The sequence below is a fragment of the Tupaia chinensis genome, unplaced genomic scaffold (genome assembly GCF_000334495.1).
Source record: "Tupaia chinensis unplaced genomic scaffold, TupChi_1.0 Scaffold149798_1, whole genome shotgun sequence".
NCBI classification, from domain to species: Eukaryota; Metazoa; Chordata; class Mammalia; order Scandentia; family Tupaiidae; genus Tupaia; species Tupaia belangeri.
The window spans coordinates 35,684-55,482 of NW_006209642.1; the positions used below are offsets into that span (position 1 = coordinate 35,684).

General features: G+C 36.2%; 1 pseudogene; it reads right to left on the minus strand.

The window, feature by feature from the left end:
* Nucleotides 1-230: 230 nt before the first annotated feature.
* The window catches only part of LOC102488571 (DNA repair protein RAD51 homolog 3 pseudogene), a 24,252-nt pseudogene continuing 4,683 nt past the window's right edge, over nucleotides 231-19,799 (minus strand).

The window sequence follows — 19,799 nt, forward strand, 5'->3', positions numbered from 1 at the left end:
AACAAAAAAAATCTTTTAAAAATGAAAACAGGGCAAAAATAATTATTGATATATAACATTGCTTTAGAAAAACTTTTTCAAATAATCAGTCTTTAACTATTTTTCCCACTTATTTCATATAATCCTGATTCATTCACACTACAACGTGTTTGTATTTTAAAATAACTACTACTTGAACACAGTGAATTTCACAGCATTAATACTTGTATACTTTGAGATTACTTTTTAGGTTACTCTTCCTTCTCTGGTGACCATTTCTGAGAATTGAATGAACTTTCTGTTTGCAAAGAACATTCAGTAGCATCTGGGGCATCTCTAAAAACTGGAAGTGTAATTTGAAAATCCTGTGTATTCTTTTCACTTTGTGATGTGTATAATGTTGCCAACCTTTGCTTTCATTCAGTGAAAGATTAACTGTATTGTAATAGCACACTCCCAATTTTCCCCTAGTGCAGAAAGAGTAAGGCTGATTTTTATCAATCTTTGTTGCCATCTGATTGGTTAGAATTACAACTAATCTGTGATTATTGGCAAGGTTGATCATTCTAGGCAAGACCATTCAGTAAAGGGTACAAAGAGATAGATCATTTAGGTCATGACGAAAAGGAAATGCAGTATCATCTATTATACTATTACCAGTTGAACCTTTGAGTGTTCCAAAAGGAAATCTTGAAGGAGATAAATTTGTGCCAGTGGCTTTGCAGAGCCACGACGATGAAAATAATAAATATGGGAAAGAATATTTTCAAGACTGAAATCCTACAAAGTTTTCTCGGTGTTCTCTCGTGCACGTTCCTGCTATAAGATGAAGGAACTGAATGCAAGGAGTAGCAAGGTCTACCACTCTAGCAACCACAAAACTTCTTTCTGTATCAATAAAAATTGCTTCACCTGCCATTCCTCCAAAATAGTCCAATATCTGCACATCTACTTCCAATTGCACACATAATTACGTTTTTCAATACCTAGTACACCACAACTTCCTGTTGTTTTCATTATGTGTACTCCACCACCCAGAAAATTATCTAGTGTTGAACAGAAGGTCTGTTCCTACGCAAGAAGTTCCAGTGCTGTACACATCTTTCCTGACTCAGATGGACCAGCAGATCTTGGTTTACTTGTGAGACATTCTCTTCTGATTATTTGCAGTTTCTAAGGCTTTTTCTTTAGATGTCTCAACTTTGCTGAGCTCAGAGGGTCTCATCTGTAGGAGCACCTCAGCAGTCTGGAAACCTGAAGACACCAGCTTCATTCACATGGATGGAGACAGCCAAGGTTTTCCTTTTTAAATGATAAGAAGATCCATTTTCTGCACCAATTTCTGTCTAAGACAAAATAGTGTGGTTTGTGATGTTATAATAAAAAGAATAATACAACAAAGGCTTATTTCACACTTAGACAACTTACCTAATGTTGAGGAGCTGTACTACTCTGTGATAGTCACCCAGGAATTCAGGCCCATGGAGTCTCCATCTTATTTTCCATGACTACAACAGAAGCAAAAGAGAATATAGCAGAACGTGCACTAATTCTTAACACTTCAGACAGTAAGAAACACTATCAGATCTCTCATATTACTGGTCAGGCTACCAGTCAACTCTTCAAACTTTCAAAAAGACAAAGAAACCAAATCTTATCATGTATCCAAAAGGAAAACTGGAATATCATGGAATAACTTAATTAACATCATACCAGCAGAAATAAGAGACTTGAAAATCTGATAATAAAATTAACAGAAAGAAACACATTTTTAAACATCTTTATCCTACATTAGTTTCTTACTGCTGCTGCACGACAAACTTGGATGTTCAAAGTAATAGAAGTTTACTGCCTTTTTTTTTTTTTTTTTTTTTTTACTTTTCTTTCCCCATAGGGTGCCTGCCCTTGCTGGAGAGAGACAGAGAGAAAGGCAAAGTGAGAAATTACCCCCCACCCCCAGGAAGGATGGCCACACTGCAATCCCTTCTCCTCCATTATCCTTTCAAGATTTGGGGCATGCATGCACACACACATGCTTGGCATATGTGCCCAATATGGTTTTTTTTTTTTTTTTTTTAAGGTTTTTTTTTTTTTTTTTTGCCATAGGGCCCTGTTGCTGGCTGGGGATAAAGAGTACAGAGAGAGAAAGTGAGAAATCATTAAGAAATCAACCCTTAGGGGGGATAGCCACACCGCAATCCCTTTTCCTCCGTTCTCTTCTCGGGATCTTGGGCACATATGCACACGTGCCAGGCTTAAGTTTTAAGCCACTGGGTCCGGGACACGAACCACAGTCAACTACATGGGAGCCCAGCGACATAGCCATTACACTAACTGCTGGTCCCAGTGCCCAATATGTTTTTCAAGCTGCAGATCTGGGGCTCCATCCACTGAGTTGGCTATGTGTGATCCTGTGCCTTAACCACTACACCACCTGCTGGCCCCCATTTTCAATTTTAAAGGCCCTTTTAATTAAATTGATACATTAAAATAATCTCCTAATCCTAAGATTATCTGATAAACAATTTTACTTATGTTTTTCAAGCTGCAGATCTGGGGCTCCATCCACTGAGTTGGCTATGTGTGATCCTGTGCCTTAACCACTACACCACCTGCTGGCCCCCATTTTCAATTTTAAAGGCCCTTTTAATTAAATTGATACATTAAAATAATCTCCTAATCCTAAGATTATCTGATAAACAATTTTACTAGTACACTCAAATAATCTCCTTATCCTAAGATTATCTGATAAACAATTTTACTATCAACTACATCCTTGTCATATTGCATAACATATTAATAGGTTCAGAGGATTAGGATATGGACATCTTTACAGGTACTTTATTCTGCTTACCACATATCACAAGGAAAAAATGTGATTAAATGTAAACCTTATCACTCAACAAGTCCACTCCCAAGAGAAATGAAAACAACAAAGTGACTTTGACAAAAACATTTATAGTAACATTATTTGTAATATCCCAAACAAGTCAAAAGTCTACCAAATCTAGAATTGATTCAAAAATTGAGAAAGTCATAGAGAATAGAAAATAACAAACATATCCACATAAATGTATTTCAGAAACATGATCTTGATCAAAATAAGCAAGCACAGAAAAATATATAGCATGCAAATATTCAAATGAATTTTAAAATGAGTAAAATTACATAATATTGTTTAGGAATTTACACATGAATGTAAAAATCTATAACAATAAGCAAAGAGATAGTGACATAAAATTCAAATGAGTGATTACCTGTCGGGCAGTGATAAGTGATCTGGTAAGTCAGACAGGGGGTCTAAATGCTGGCAAATTTTTGTTCACTAGCCTTCACATTAGTGCATCTTCATTTTATTATTCTTCTTTGTACTGTAAATGTACTTTTCACCAACTCTTCTTATGAATTCATATTTTACAATATTTTTTAAATCCCTAGGTAATTTCTTTAACTATAAAAACTGATAAAATGACTTTCATAGGTTGTTAAAAGCCTAGAAAATAATGTCCAATGCCCTGTGATGTACGGGGTTTTCTTCTTGAGTTTTATTTCACTTAAATATAAGAGTTTATTTTTTTAAATAAGAATATAACTTAAGCAAACATTCTAAGGTTATAATAAATGCTATTTATAATTTGGGATGACAAGGCTAATTTTTTTAATTACTTAAATGCCCACACTTTTTAAAATTTATTTGATATAGTTCTTATTAAGAAATTTATTTGTAGAAGTTGTGATGTTTAAACAGAAAGGTAATTTTTTGAAGCTTAACTTACTTAAAAACAAACATCCAAATGGTGGCATTACCCAAACGACTCACCTTGAAAGGCTAACCACAAATGCCGGTGACGCTGCAAACATTTTTGGAAATCCTCCTTTGAAATGTTCTTCCAAGTCAATTTAGAAGACTGTATTGGCTGCTTTATACTTTCATGTTTTGCTTGTAAATCAAAATTCCACATTCTATTTAACATAAAACATGATGCAGAAAACTATTGCCATGTCTTAAAGCATAGAATCACCTGGCAGCACAGATGACATGGATAAATGTACATCTGACAGATGGAAAGCAATAGGTGGTCACTATACCTGGAACGGTTCAAGGAACAGATGGTGTTTGTCTGTGTTTTTCAACAAGAATGAAGAAAGCTTATTTATTTATTTGAAATAATGGTCCAGAGAGATATGGAAATCACCTTAAGAATGACAGAGAGAGCAAACAGTGGGGATAAGTAGATCTTTTATAAAAAAATTATTTTATTACTTAATTTTATCTATTATCATTATTATTTTATATAGTCAGAGAGAGGGGGTTGGGGAGTGAGAAAGCAAGCCGCCAGGTCCAGGACTCAAGCTGCAGTCACCCATATGGTAGTCCAGTGCCCTAATCACTTGCCAACCCAAGAAGGATGAGTAGATCTTATGCGCTGCAAAAGAAAAGAGCATATTTTATCTCAATTAAAAATTCTACTATCTAAAGAAAATTGACTCGAAACCCAAATTAAAATACAAAATGTGCATGTTTTGAGGTACTGTGTGTTTCCATTTTTTTACTAACTCGATTTCACAGGCACACATTTAAGTCAAACCTACGGTAGAACTTTTTGTGTTTTACAATGCTTTTTGCTTACTACATGGTCCAGAGAGATATGGAAATCACCTTAAGAATGAGAGAGAGCAAACAGTGGGGATAAGTAGATCTTTTATAAAAAAATTATTTTATTACTTAATTTTATCTATTATCATTATTATTTTATATAGTCAGAGAGAGGGGGTTGGGGAGTGAGAAAGCAAGCCGCCAGGTCCAGGACTCAAGCTGCAGTCACCCATATGGTAGTCCAGTGCCCTAATCACTTGCCAACCCAAGAAGGATGAGTAGATCTTATGCGCTGCAAAAGAAAAGAGCATATTTTATCTCAATTAAAAATTCTACTATCTAAAGAAAATTGACTCGAAACCCAAATTAAAATACAAAATGTGCATGTTTTGAGGTACTGTGTGTTTCCATTTTTTTACTAACTCGATTTCACAGGCACACATTTAAGTCAAACCTACGGTAGAACTTTTTGTGTTTTACAATGCTTTTTGCTTACTACATGAAAACTCTTTGTTATCCAATCTCATCATTAACTAGGGTTCTCTAAGTAATAGGAATTAATATAATAAACTAATTGGCCTAAGATGATAATGATAGATAATGGAGTAACATATTTCTCCTTAAAAGCCTTAAGAACTAATATATAGTAGTATAATGGGATTTCTTTTAATACCAAACAAAGAACTTGTACATACAGTTAAAATTTATCTTTCAGAGTATCTTTTATGTTGGAAGGTTACAATATTCACTCATACCAAGAAGGTTAACAGTAGTCAAAATATTTTCAAAACCTTTTTTGCAATTTCCTTTATACAAGTTTTGAGATGAAAAATAGTCATAACTTCACATTTACATTGTAGTTAACATACATACAAATCTATAGATATCTTTTTTACCATGTTGAGGATAAAACTTAACTTTGAGGAGCCTCTATTAAGCTTAATTCTCCACCAAACAAAAGAGAAGAAGATACTACCACTGGAGAGGTCTAGGAGAATTTGATGAAGATTCTTAGGCAAGTACTCTAGAGTCAGACTTCAGTTTGAATCCTGACTATTTCATTACCATGGGACCTTGAACAGGTATTACTTAAACTCTCTAAATCTAAATTTCTTTTTATGAAATGAAAGTGAGAATGCTGCTAATATTGAGCCAAAAAAAATGGAGAGCTAAAATGTCTTTTTGATGTATTCTGCCTACCTAGTACCCGGAAAAGCACACAATGTATAGTATACATTCAATAGATGTTTATTGAGTATATAAATGATGGTATTATTGTAAATGTATGGGTAGTGAAATTGGAACTTGTAAGTTTTATTAAGATTACAGAAGAGTTTAAAGAAAACTAATTTGAGAATTGTTTAAACAAAATAGTAGGAACATATGGGAAGGGTAAAAGGAGGGTGTTTTAGAGAAATGGAGAGCAGAAGCCATGAGGAAACTGGAAAGGAGAAGAGACAGCTTGTTCAAGGTCACACACACACCTGAATGTACTCATCAGCCAGAATACTCTGTAAGGACTTTAGAGCAGGAAGAAAATAAGAGGCTGAGGCAGAAAGATGCCTATATCCAGGGCAAATGAGAGTAAGTCATGGATTTCAGAATTTATGTGAACGGAAAACAACTTATCTGGGATTAAAGAATGTTCTAGGACTGGGAGGGGGGGAAATCCTTGCTTCTCTAGTTAAGAAATCTCTGAGGTATATGTCTGGTGTTGTCTTGAAAGGAATTTAAAACTAGATTCAGTTGTCCGTGTTTACTGAAAAGCACAAAAAAGCCACAGAGAACCAAGAGTGAAATCATAACTGACCTGCTTAAAAAGGCACCCTGTTTGAGAAAACTGCCAAGAGAGATCTCCTGGTCCTAAGAGGTAGTGTCAGGAGAACCAGGTGGTCACTGTCCAGTTCCTGGCTCCAGGCTCTCCTGAGGCCCACCTGAGAGCCGGTGAGTTCCACAAAGCAATTCTAAAACCTTCTTATATCTTTCCATTTGTAGTCTATTTTTAGTGGGTGTCTATCCTATGCAATCCTCTCCTATGACAGAAAAGACTGAGTGAAACCTTACCAGAATTTTAAACACATTTTTGGATTCAAAATACCTGAGTTGGGACCAGCAGTTAGCATAATGACTATGTCTCTGGACTCCCACGTAGTCGACCGCGGTTCGAGTCCCAGACCCGGTGGCTTAAACTCACACCAGGCCCATGTGCATGTGTGCCCAAGATCCCAAGAGGAGAATGGAGGAGAAGGGATTGTGGCGTGGCCATCCCCCCAAGAGATGATTTTTTGCTTTCTATCTCTCTGTCTCTGTCTGTCTGGCGAGCGCACGCGCCCTATAGCAAAATAAAAACCTCTCCAAAAAAAAGAAAAATAATAAAGAAAAAAATAAATAAACCAACACTTAAAAAAAAAAAAAAAAAGTACCTGAGTTTTAATCATGGACCTACCACATGTAATTTTTCCAAGCACAAAGTCAGGATAATATTATTTCTCCTGGCTTCAGGTAATTAGGTTGAGAAATAAGCAGAGACCAGGTCCTGAAAGGCCCAGAGAAGTAAAGAAAGTCAGAAAAATCTTTATGACTTTACAGGAAGAAGAACAGGAAGGGAGAGAAAGAAAAGAAAGGGAAGAAGAGGGGAAGGGAAGGGAAAGAAAGGGAGAGGAAGGGAAGGGACGAAAGGGAGAGTAGATCACTCACCTACTTTGGTGAGTGATCTCATAGAGTTGTTTAGATAAATTAGTTGAGGCATAATTCAGACAGTTTGAAGGGTAAAAATGATAACACACTAGCTGGCATGAGAAAATGGCCTTATTTATATTTGCTTGCCTTTTAATATTTTAATTAATTTAATATAGAGCAATATGACTATATTTAAACCTTGTCAGGAGACAATAGAGACAAAATAGAAGAGAGAATGCAAAGAACTTTATATTTCCTAGGGGAGAAGATAGACTCTAAAGTGTTCTTTCATTATATTAGGTGGGAAAGGTGAGATGATAAGAGATACTGGTGTACCTATAAAGAGTGATAGGTCTCATTAGGTAGAGACACTGACACTGAGACACACTCATTTTTGCCATGTGATGCCCTGGGTCACCTATGTACTGTGCAGAAACTCCCTACAAGTAGACCCTCGTCACATGGGCCCTTTGACCTTGGACCACCAGAACCATGATCTAAATAAGCCTCTATTTTTACTCCATTATTAGTGATAGAAAAAGAGACTGAAACACCTATAAATAAAGATAACAGTGCTTTCCTGTAATAATTAATAGAATTAACAAATGTTAAATACATGGAAGAGTGTTTGGCATTTAGCAAGCTCTTTTTTTTTTTTGGAGAGGTTTTCACTATAGGGCATGTGTGCTCTCCAGAAAGAGAGAGAAAGACAGAAAGCGAGAAATTACCCCCCAGGGGAACGGCCATGCTGCAATCCCTTCTCCTTCATTCTTCTCTCAGGATCTTGGGCATACATGCACATGCACCTGGCGTGAGTTTAAGCCACCAGGTCCAGGACTCAAACCATGGTCGACTACATGGGAGTCCAGCAACATAGCCATTACACTAACTGCTGGTTTCTATAGCAAGCTCTTAATAAATATTAACTGTTGCTATTATTTCTTTTTTTTTTTAGAATAATGTTTTATTTTAATTATTCATTCATTTCTTTTAATTTGACCACACACTCAGAGAGAGAGAGAGAATGTGAGAAATCAAGCCGCCAGGTATACGACTTGAACCATGGTCAGCCATATGGGAGTGTCCGGCGCCTTAAACACGACTCTACCTGTGGGTCCCATTATTATTTCTTTTAAATTGTGATACTTTTTATTTGTAATTTTTTTTTCATTTTGAGCTTTCTACCCCAGGCCTCAAAACATACTGTTTGCTGCCTTGTGTTATTCTATAGTCTTAGGTTTAATTTTCTGTTTGTACATTACTGCATTTTATATTAATTTTGCTTAATATTGAGGCAGTTAGCATTTGCACATTTTGAATCCACTCATCATTTGAAATCTTTTTCTGTATTCTGGGAATTCATATCTCATTAGTTCTAGTGAGAAACAAGGCAACTTCTCTCTGTTGAAGTTTAAGCCACGAGGCAATCATTTTTCTAGTTTCCTTTGCAGCTCGGATATGCCATGTGTGATCCAGACTTGACCAACTACATTTACTCATCTCAGATTATAAACAAGACTTAGTGATTCAAAGATGCAAGGTTCACAAAAAGTCTATTCCGATGACAGGAGATGGCAACACCACCGAAATCATTAGGTTTCCATGGAAACCAGGCTCAACTAAAGCAGAGTGATGCTTGGTGTCTGTGCCTGAATGGAGTGCAAGGTGAACGTGTTGTGAGTGTCAAAAACAGCAGCAGTGTCTTTGCAGGACTCATTTGGGGCATGCTGTTAGCCTGATCTTGGTTGACACTTACTTAGCTCCTTTATTCTCATTTATTTTCCAAATTCTACAGTTTCTGTGAAGTTCCCAACACCCTCTCAGTAAGTTTATTTTCTACTTAAATAAATCTAAGTTGTTTTCTGATCTTTGCAACTAACAGACTTCAACTGATATTTAGTTGAAGTGTATACTCCCCACATTTGCCTTCTTCTCCCAGCACCCTAATAATGTCTGATACAGAAACAAATGTTCTCATGTTGAATTTATAGGAAGAAGTTAAATTAATTTTAAAAAATACATCATAATGTGTTAGTTTCCCATTACTTCTGTAACAAATTACCAAAAATTTAGTGACTTAAGACAACACAAATTGAGCCAACCAATGGCATGGTGATTAAAGGGAGCTGGATCCTGCACGGCCAACTGAGAAGTTCAAGTGCTGAACCTGGTGGCTTGAGAAATATACATGTGTGTGCATGCCCAAAATCCCAAGAGGAAAATGGAGGAGAGGAGGTATTGCAGTGTGGTCTATCCCCCAGGAGGATAATTTCTCAATTTCCCTCTCTCTATGTCTTTTGCTCTCTGGTGAGTACTGGTGGCTCAATCAAGGATATTACCATATCTGTTATCATCAACAAATAATTTTTTGTTTTCTTGTTTCTTAAATATTTTGCTTTTTTTCCCCCCTTGATTCCTTACCTCTTACCCTCTGCCATTTCCCATCTTCCTACCACACTGTCTCTGGTATCTACAGTTCCTTTTCATGCCTTTTTTTTTTTCACATTTTATTGATTTGCTAAAGATCTTAATTAATCTAAATACTTTTAATACCATGTGCAGCTGATACATACATATCTATGGACACATCTGACTTTAGGCATAAACCTCAGTGCGTAAAATGAACGTACTATAAAGTAGCACCTAGCTGGGGCTATGTAGCTTACTGCAGTCATTAAATAGGTTCTTCTAATGTAATTTTTAATTTCAAGAAAATCAGTTTTAGTTTTAATAAATCAAAATTTAAAAATATTAAGGAAAGTTTGCTTAAGACTTAAAGAAAGGAAAAAAGTTAGAATTCAGTTCAAACGGTAGGTAGACGAACTTATTAACAGTTCATAAGAGGACAAAAATCCTTAAATCTGGAAAACAAAGCTTAGAAGAAAATTGGTAATGTTTTAGTCAGTGGTTTCTGGTCATCTAGTGAATGATAACGTTTTCCCCTAGTGTTTGGAGTTAAATGTGAGCATTCAGAGGCATGCAGGAGAAGGTAATAAGCAATCTGTAAGCAGTACTGGTTTTTTCTCTTTGTGCAGCAGATTCCATGGAAATTGCAGATTACTCTGACCCTGACAGTATTCAGATATTTGGCTACGGTGTCCCTAGTCCTAGAAATTCAGTGTGTGGAGGCTGAGCAGAAAAGTGAGAAAGGTAAAAGAAAAAGGAAAAGAAAAACAAAGAATAAAAATTAGAAAAAGAAATGACAAAACGAAAAGAGAGAAAAAAACACTTTTTTAAAAATCAAAACATGAAAACCTCACAGCGCGCTACCGCACTGCAAAAGGGGCCACTCAGAACTCAAATATAGATGGCTGGTGATTGCCTTGTCGTATGTGGGAGGGGGGAAAGGTAAGAATTAGCAACATAAAACATTGTCAGAGAGCTAAGAAGCTTAAAATTAAAGAAATAAATAAAGAAAAATAAAGGGAGAGACAGAGAGAATAAAGAGGGTGCTCTAACCTGGCTGGATCTGGGAGGCAGGAAAGTAAATTCTGGGCAGAAAGTCTTCAGTTGTCCTGGTCCCTGAAAGGGACATCTCAGCACTTAATATTGATGGTTCACATTATGTTTTTCAAAAGACATTTTAGGCACAGATGTAGTTACACACACTGCTAAGATGCTGTGATCTGCAAGCTGGGGCGACATGGCAAGGGTATATGGTTTAATTCCCAGTCCAACCTAAAGACAAGGCACAGTAGATGACACTTGTGATCCTGGTAACTTGGGGAGGCTAAGGTAGAAAAATTGTAAGGCAGGAAATGGCCTGGCAGCATAACAAGACTCATATCCATCACAAAAAAAAAAAAAAAAAAAGAAGAAGAAGAAAAAGAAAAATCCAAATGTAGTGCCACATACTATGGTCTCAGCTGGGAGGCTAAGGCAGGAGGATCTTAACATAGTGAGACCTTGTCTCAAAAAACAAAAACGTTTCACTCAGTATTCTTTAGAGGTGGACTGAGCTGCCTTACGAATATTTCTTTAGAAATATTCATGCACAGGTAAAGTGGTTATACATCAGGAATAATGTTCTAAGTAGAGGAAATTCTATAAATGGCTAGGCCAGGTACTCCCTCAGGAATTTTTCTCTAAATTATATTATTCTAAGTAGCTGGAGTCAAATATGCATTTTAAAAATGTTTTCGTGTTTTTGGCTGTATCTGCTATTGCATATTTTCAACACTTCTTTTAGTTTCGTAGTTGGTTCCTCTTCTGTATGAAAGTAAATATACGTAGGAAGAGTTTATGTTCAATATGAAAAAAGAATAACAAGACTAGGAAAAATACTGTCTTTTCTATGAGCTTCCCTACAAAATTAGCGTTGCATTAATAAAAAGGATCATGAGTGTATGCATAATGTGTACTAAGATTTTTAAATTGCTAATTAGTTTGAAACAATACATGTACTATCTGGGACCTGAATAATGTATGTACGATGCTTGAGTATTAGCAAGTTGGCCCCAAAGAAAATGTGAGGTATAGCAAGTTGAAATCTCACAAACAGCCAAACACAACTAGGGAATTGGAGAGTGAAAAAGCCAAAAGAACAGATGGGCAGAAGAAGCAATGAGGATAGCAACAGTGAGGGTGAGGCTTCTGCCAGTGGATGCCCCATTAAGGTCGATCCTTAAGATTATACTACATCATGGTAACAGAGCTACTCCTACCATCATCTGCCTCCTTCAGGATGGTACTCTGAATACTTGAATTTAACTGAAGACAGTTAAAATTAGGGAATGTCTGAGTCACGTACAGTAGAGAAATGCTTTAGCAAATGAATTATTCACTTACCCAGAGTGTATATGTATATCTTCTGGCCCTGGTATGAGTGAGGCTTAGGAGTACATCCCTGAAGGAGTTATTAAAGAGAATTCAGTCGACCCTGTGAGTTAAACTCCACTGGAGAGTCTACTTTAAGAAGAAGCCGAAGTTGGGCATTAGGTCTCTGGAGAATGAGGTGGTCTCCTGTGATCCCCCTTAAAAAAACACAGAGAGCTCTTCCTGACAGGTGAGGCAGCTACACAGTAACCCTGCATTCTCTAAAAATGTAAAATCTACCTATTGTTATCTGCAGGAATTCTAGTCTGTGTTCTATATGCTTTTAAAATTTGTGGGGTTTTTTTTCTATTTTATCTTATCCCCTTACTTTCTAATTTTATGTTCATTCACTGCGTATTATTATAACATACAGAATCAATTTTCTCATCCAGAATACACTGACTATGAGAGGAATTGTATGTCCCCTTATTTTTATTTTTTTAGGTTTTTGCCATAGAGTGTGTGCGCTTGTTGCAGAGAGAGAAAGTAGAAATCAGTCCCCCCCACACACATCAAGTATTTTTTAATCTCTTTGTGGCAATCAGCTATGTTTTTTGTTTTATTTTTTATTCTTTTTTATATTTTATTTTATTTTAATTTCTTTTATATGTTTAATCATTATACATCACTTAGCTTGTACAGTGAATTCTTCCAGTCCAATTGAGGATCCTATTCACATTATTATCAACAGACAATAATCTGTTTTCTTCACACCAGTCCAACTGAGGACACCGTACACATGATCATCAACAGACAATAATCCATTTCTGTGTCCCATAAATATCTTGCCTCTCTATTTTTCTCCTTAATACCTTTCCTCACATTCTCCCCCTTTTCCCACCCTCTTCCCACACTGTATCCAGCTCTTATTAGCTGAAATGTGTAATCTCCTAGTGAGCTGTTTCAAGTTGCTATCTATAGAAATAGAACCCCCAAGGTATATTTATTAGTATTATTGAAAATGGGGAGAGGTAAATTGTTTTGCGCTTGGCAATTCTATCCCACTATGTTCCACATAATGATTTCATTCTCTCCACATTTCTCTACTGGGCCAGTTAGAAAAGTCTGATCAAATCTCCAGCAGGGCTTCCTATTCACTACAAGGTACTTACATGTGTATAAGAGTTCATTCATGATTTGACACTCTCTCCCCTGTGTTACCTCTCTGTCTTAAAATCCCAATTTTCCTTAACTGCCTCTACTTTCTTTTTCTCCTATAGAACTCTTTTTGCCATTCTTCTCCTGTTAAAATTTAAATGGTGCAAGACCATAGATCTTTGACTGTTTCGTTCAGTGATACATTACAATGAAATAGTACCTAGAACTTTAGATGATCAATGGCTATTTTTCAAACAAATAAATAAGTACAATAGTTTGTTAACAAACTAGTGTTCCCCATTGCTTAAAGAGAATTTTTAAATTTAAAAATCAACTAAACAAAAATAAGCATTTTCTTCTCCAGTCTTATATTCAAGATGTCCTTTAGAATTAAGAGTATGGGTGGAAAGATGACTGGATGAAGAAAAGAAGCTGGGAGGTAACAAAACGAAGATGAAATGCTAACTTAATGTGGCAGAAGGCAGGGAGAAGAGGTGGGGCAGGGGGTTGTGGACAGAGAAATTCTGAGAGATTAGAGAACTGGCGAGGCAGAAAGATTGAAAAAGTGTTACCATGGGTTAACAACTATATCCTCCTCAAATTACTTTTACTTACTTGAGCTGATAGAGGGTGTTATTTGAAATATAAACATATTAAGAACCTGAGGTGTACTGCCTCAAGTTCTGAGGACATGCTCCTTTGTCCTTCTCTGGGAATAAACTGATTTTGTATACAAATGTACATAGTAATACTGCATTTAGCAGTTATGAATTATTGAAAGGACTAAGCAATAGGATAAGTATTTGAAGGACTATCCTAACTTTGAAAATGATCAAGGAGAAACAGCAGGGGGCATGGTGGTTAAGGTGTTAGATTTTCACATGGCCGACCATGGTTTAAATCCCAGACCTGGAGGTTTGAAAATCATTTTGGGCATGTGCACATGTGTGACCAAAATCCCAAGAGGAAAATGGAGGAGAAGGGATTGCAGTGTGGCCATTTCCCTAGAAGAGTGATCTCTCACTTTCCCTGTCACTGTCTCTCCCTCTCTGGCAAGCACACACACCCTGTGGCAAAAACCTTACAATAAAGTTCAAGAAAAATTATAAAACCAATAATATAAGTGACCCAATTGATGGTCTCATACTCAAGAGTCAAGATCTGCTAACAACTAAAAATACATTACTATGTCTTTCTACTATTTAACCCAATCAATTATAGTTTCAGCTAAAGGTAATCCCTTATATAATATTAACATTATTTCTGAGGGCTCCCAGGTGGTTTGGTGGTGAAGGTGCTGGACTCCTACATGGTCAACCAAGGTTCAAGTGCTGGACATGGAGGTTTGCTTTCTCTCTCTCTCTCTCTGTCAAATTGAATAATAATAATAAATAGATAAAATTAAATAAATAATTTAAAATATATATTATTTGAATTTTGGGCTTTGTTTGTGTTTGATTTATAAATATTTTACAATTTTAATTTACAGTTGTGATAAAAGCAGTAAGTATACAGTAAGTATACCTATAATAGGTCTTTAGGATTTTTTAGTAATACTGTGATAATTATAAAGTCAATATGACAAATATCTACTAAAGAAAAATCTGTATTTCTTACATATAAGAAATCTGGATAGATTCTTGGAATTCATTATATACATCAGCTTGCTTTTGATTGAGAAGCAAAGAGAATGTGGAGAATCATACATAGTAAGTTAGGAAACAATGTTCAAGAGGATTGAAGAAAGTGATTCAAGAATGCTCTTCTTCCTGAGCAGAGCCCTGGGGCCCACGTAAATGAGGAGGAGGCAGGAGGAAGTTGGGAGAAAGCTAGAATTTCTCATGGAGCCATCTTGATATGTCTGATTTCTTCCACTCCCTGGACTTATTAACAACAAAGACTACTGATTCTGAAAAATTGCAACATATTTCAAGTACATAAATGAATCAATACTTTTAACAAAGTGAAATTTTTAAAAAGGAAATCAGCTAGTTATTTTTATAGAAAAAAATGCTTTAAAGGTTTCTAAACAATTAATTTACACCTGAAGAGGAAAAATAATATATTGATGAGTTGAAGACTAACTACAATACTTCATTTTTATCCCTACATGTTTTGGCTATCTTAATATCTGAAATATATACATTTATTTTGTGATATATAAGTAACCTATAATAAATAATATGTTTTTCCACAGAGATTTTATTAGAAAGATAAAAATTCTCGAGAAACACAGTAATAATTCTCATAAAAGCACAGTGCTGCCTGCCTTCTGCTAATCCACATGTCCCGTGAGGGGCAAGGAGCATGTTATCCAGACAATGAGAAATGAGTTAAAGTTATCATCCAGACAGACAATCCCCAGAGGACAGTAAAAAGCCACCTTTGCTTCACATTTCGAGAATTAGCTAGATCACTGTTCCGATTCAGTGTTTTGCCTTGGGAGTAAGGGTTTGGACTCAGAAGTCTCCTTACACTACAACAGAGCTACCTTTAGACCCAGAAACCATGGCAACCAACAGCGACAGTGAAGGCAACTTTCCATGACACTGTGTGTTTTCTACATCTTTACAGCTGAGACCCGAACACTGCTATACAATCAACCAATCCCGCAGATTCTGCAGTAAGCTTATTACCCTTTACTGTTATGACTGGCATCATTAATTTTCAGATAAATGTGCATATAAGGTAACATTGTGCTTAGAAAGGATTAACATTGTGCAGTTGTATTTTGCTGTCATCATTACATGACAAACTATGGTAGCTCTATTTTATTATTTTAATTAAATTCCCAGGAGGCAGGGGAAAAAAGAGGATATATAATGTCCTGAACATAAAAACAGATGCTCTTATTTTTTCTAAATATGACATGTATATTGTTCTCATAGAGGAACATTCCAGAGATTATCTGTCACTAGGTCATAAATAAAACAAAGAATGAGTTTCAAGTGTGAATGTATGTGTGTGTGTGTGTGTGTGTGTGCATTTTAGAAAGATAATAGAGAGAATTTTATTATAAACCAAATACCATAGAAATGTAGATAACAGTTTTACTACTTTGGAATTCTACAAATTTTTAATGTGCTTTAAATAAACTCTACTAATTAGCAAGAAAATCATTTGTAGCAATGCAGGAGTGCTGGCGTGATCAGACCCAATATCCATTCTGGTTCTCAACTGAGATTCATGAAGAATTGGAGACACGGACAAACAAATGGAGAAGATAGTGGAGCAGAGTTTATTAAGAGAGAAAAGGAAGAACAGAGCTCCTAAGCAGGGAGGGGTTCCAGAAATAGTTAGCTGGTGAGGGGCTTTAGACTGGGTTTACATTTTGAAATCTTAATAGGGGGCTGTCTTTTTGATAAGGAAGAGGGCTTTGAATGTTGGTTACATGGTAATCTAAGTGACTTATTCCCCTATTCTTCTTGTGATCAGCAAACCATAGTGATCTGGATTTCTTGTTAGAATATAGTTACTAAATAGAAACTGTTGCCTTAGCTATAGTTGCCTTGAGTCCCAATACAGTTTTTAGCTATGAAAACTTAGCCATTGTGACTCCATCTTGGGATTTTACCCTGTCTATGTACTCAATATCCCTATCTCCTGCCTTATTAGCAAAGAGTCATAAATTCTTTAGAGACATGTAAAAGAGGTTCATTTTGTACATTGGCCAGACGATAGAAAATAAACGGATGCTTCAAAAAAAACATGGTGATTCTCTCTCCAGGTCCTTACTCTTTCTACCAACAAGTGGAATCTTACTCCTCACTTATTAGCACCTGAAAAATATTGGAAGATAGAGTAACAGTTTAAAGAACAAATGCAGGAGCTGAACTGCTTCAATCCTCGCTATGTGCAAGTTGTGCAACCTTTGGCATACAGTGTCTTCTCTAGCTTGCCTCAGCTTCATCCTCTCTACATGGGGGTAATAATAGCTCCCTTATCTTTGGACCGTTATAAGGATAAAATGAGTTATTATATGTAATTCATAAATATCATAAATATAGTGTTTCATAAACCTTAGCCACTACCGTCATAATTATCATCATTGCTATTTTACTTTTAACCATTTGTCTGATATGAGGGGAGTCTTCAAAAAGTTCATGGAAAATGTATACTATAAAAAGAGTAGGCATGGGTTTCGAATATTTTTGGTACCTAAATAAACTCATACTTCAATTGTGTTTTTCCACAAACTGTTTGAAATATATTCACATAAAATTAAATTTCAAAAATAAAACAGATAATTGAAGAACAATACATTAAATAAGTAAGTACTAGAGAAAAAGTAAATTAATACACAATTACTTCAGATAATAATAATAACAATTAAAAAAAACTCACCTTTCTAACTAGAAAGGGCCTTAAAGATCATTCAATGCGTATGCCACCTTGTACAGCTTTGGACATCTGGGTGCAGAGAAGGGCAGTTGCTAACCTAAGCCCTGTGTTAGTCTGGAGGCAAGCTGGGAAAGTCACCCACTCAAATTTCCTAATTCCTAGTCCATTTCCACCCCATCATGCTAATTTCCATTATGATCCTGTACTAAAACTTAGCTATTTTAAACTCAGCTTTCAGAATGCCATTTGACCCAGCTGTGGTATCGTGCACTGAATGCTATTGCTCAGCATGCTGAGGCTACAGGAGAGACTCAGGTTCAAATCCCAGCCCACCCTAATCAACTGCAGGGAAGAATAATCTGGGAACCTTTTTTATTTTCTAGTCCTCGTACCAATTAAATAAGAATCTCTGAGATGGGCTCTGGACATCAGTAGTTTGTGAGGTTCTCTGGAGGTGCACTCAAGGATAGGAACTCTTATAGTAATTATCCCCTATTAGGTATGACTATATGTTCTTTGGATGGCAAGGCAACACAAAGACACTTGGGTATAGGAAAGGCAGGATTCTCTTTCTCTTACAGATTCAAACAAGAGAAGGCTGCCATGTGGGACCACACAGGTACAAGGTAACAAGTTGGAACTACAAGAGAAGGCTTAGCATAGTAAGAAGGATAGGGTTAGCTAGGTTTCATGGACTTCCTATAAAGGAGGTATATTGGATAATCTTGCTGGCCCAAGGAAGAAGGAACTATCTCTCGGAGTTAGGTATCTGGAAGTCCCTGTTAGGTATGAGTATTTTGAACCCAGAAGAGTTAGAGCTTGACAATGGAAAAAGGTGGGGAGGGGGCTTAGCTAGCTGCCTACAAAGGAGAATTGTGAGAGTTTTTAGGATGGCTTAAAAACTGGGTCAAGATGGCATTTGTAAAATACTATATTATAAGAGCCACTACTCTAGATCCTTAAAAATGCAATGCTCTTCAAATATACATATCTAACAGTGCATTAAAAGGTGATCCAATTCAGTGTCTGTTAAATATTTTTCTTTCTCTGATATTCTTTCTGTCACCCCACATTAACCACTGCCATACTGTCTCTAGTATCTATGGTCGATGATAACGTATTTGGTTGTATCTCTGATTTAACTGGTATGCACTGTACTCATGCTAAGAAAAAACATTTGTTTTCTGTAAAGATGTACAGTGATTAAATTTAATTAAAACACAAATTAAAAAAGAAAAAAAATGGTGATTTATTGAAGAGTACCATATGATTGATTTAAAAATTACCTGAGTTCCAGGGATCAGCAGTTTGCATAATGGCTATGTTGCTGGACTCCCAAGTAGTTGACCACAGTTTGAGTCCAGAACCCAGTGGCTTAGACTCACACAAGGCACATGTGCGTGCGTGCCCAAGATATCGAGAGGAGAATGGAAGAGAAGGGATTGTGGTGTGGTCATTCCCCGTGGAGGGTGATTTCTCACTTTCTCTCTGTCTCTTTCAGGTGAAGGCACCTGGCCTATAGCAGAAACCTCTCAAAAACACAAACAAACAAACAAACAAACCCTGAGTTCTGGATACAGTTCTATCATTTACTATATACTATATACTATATACTATATACTATATACTATATACTATATACTATATACTATATACTATATACTATATATGGGACCAAATAGTTTCCTTTGAAATTTTGCTTCTTTTTTTTTTTTCCTTCTTAATTTGTTGGAGGGCATGTGTGCTTACCAGAGAGAAGGAGAACATCTGCTCTTTCAACCTCATAGTACTGTGATAAGGATCAAATGAATCAATACCTACAGATAAGTAATTGGTAATCATTAATATTTTAAACTTAAGTAATCATTATTTTATTGGGTTTTATGTATTTTAGAAGATCATAGGGGGCTGAAGTGATCAGATAAAAGGAAGGCAAAAAAGAAGAAAAAAGTTGGGAATCAAAAATAAATGTAGCCTTAGCACCAAGCCAGATGCCAAGGGCAGGACTCTCTATTATCACACACCTGGGGCATTTATGAGTCCTCTCAAGCATCATGAAAAGACAGGTAAGTGTTCAACCCTCATTAAAGTAGTTGCCCTAATCTATTCCCTTTTCTTGACTCATCAACCTCAAAACAGCTTCCAACACTTCGGCCTGCCATTTTCAACCCTTTGAGGGACAATCAAATAAAATCTCATATAAGACTTGATAGTTCTAAGCTCCTGTTTCCCTCTTTCACACTTTTGATCAGTCAGTAAATTCACTCCTCATCTGTGACATTCTCTCTTT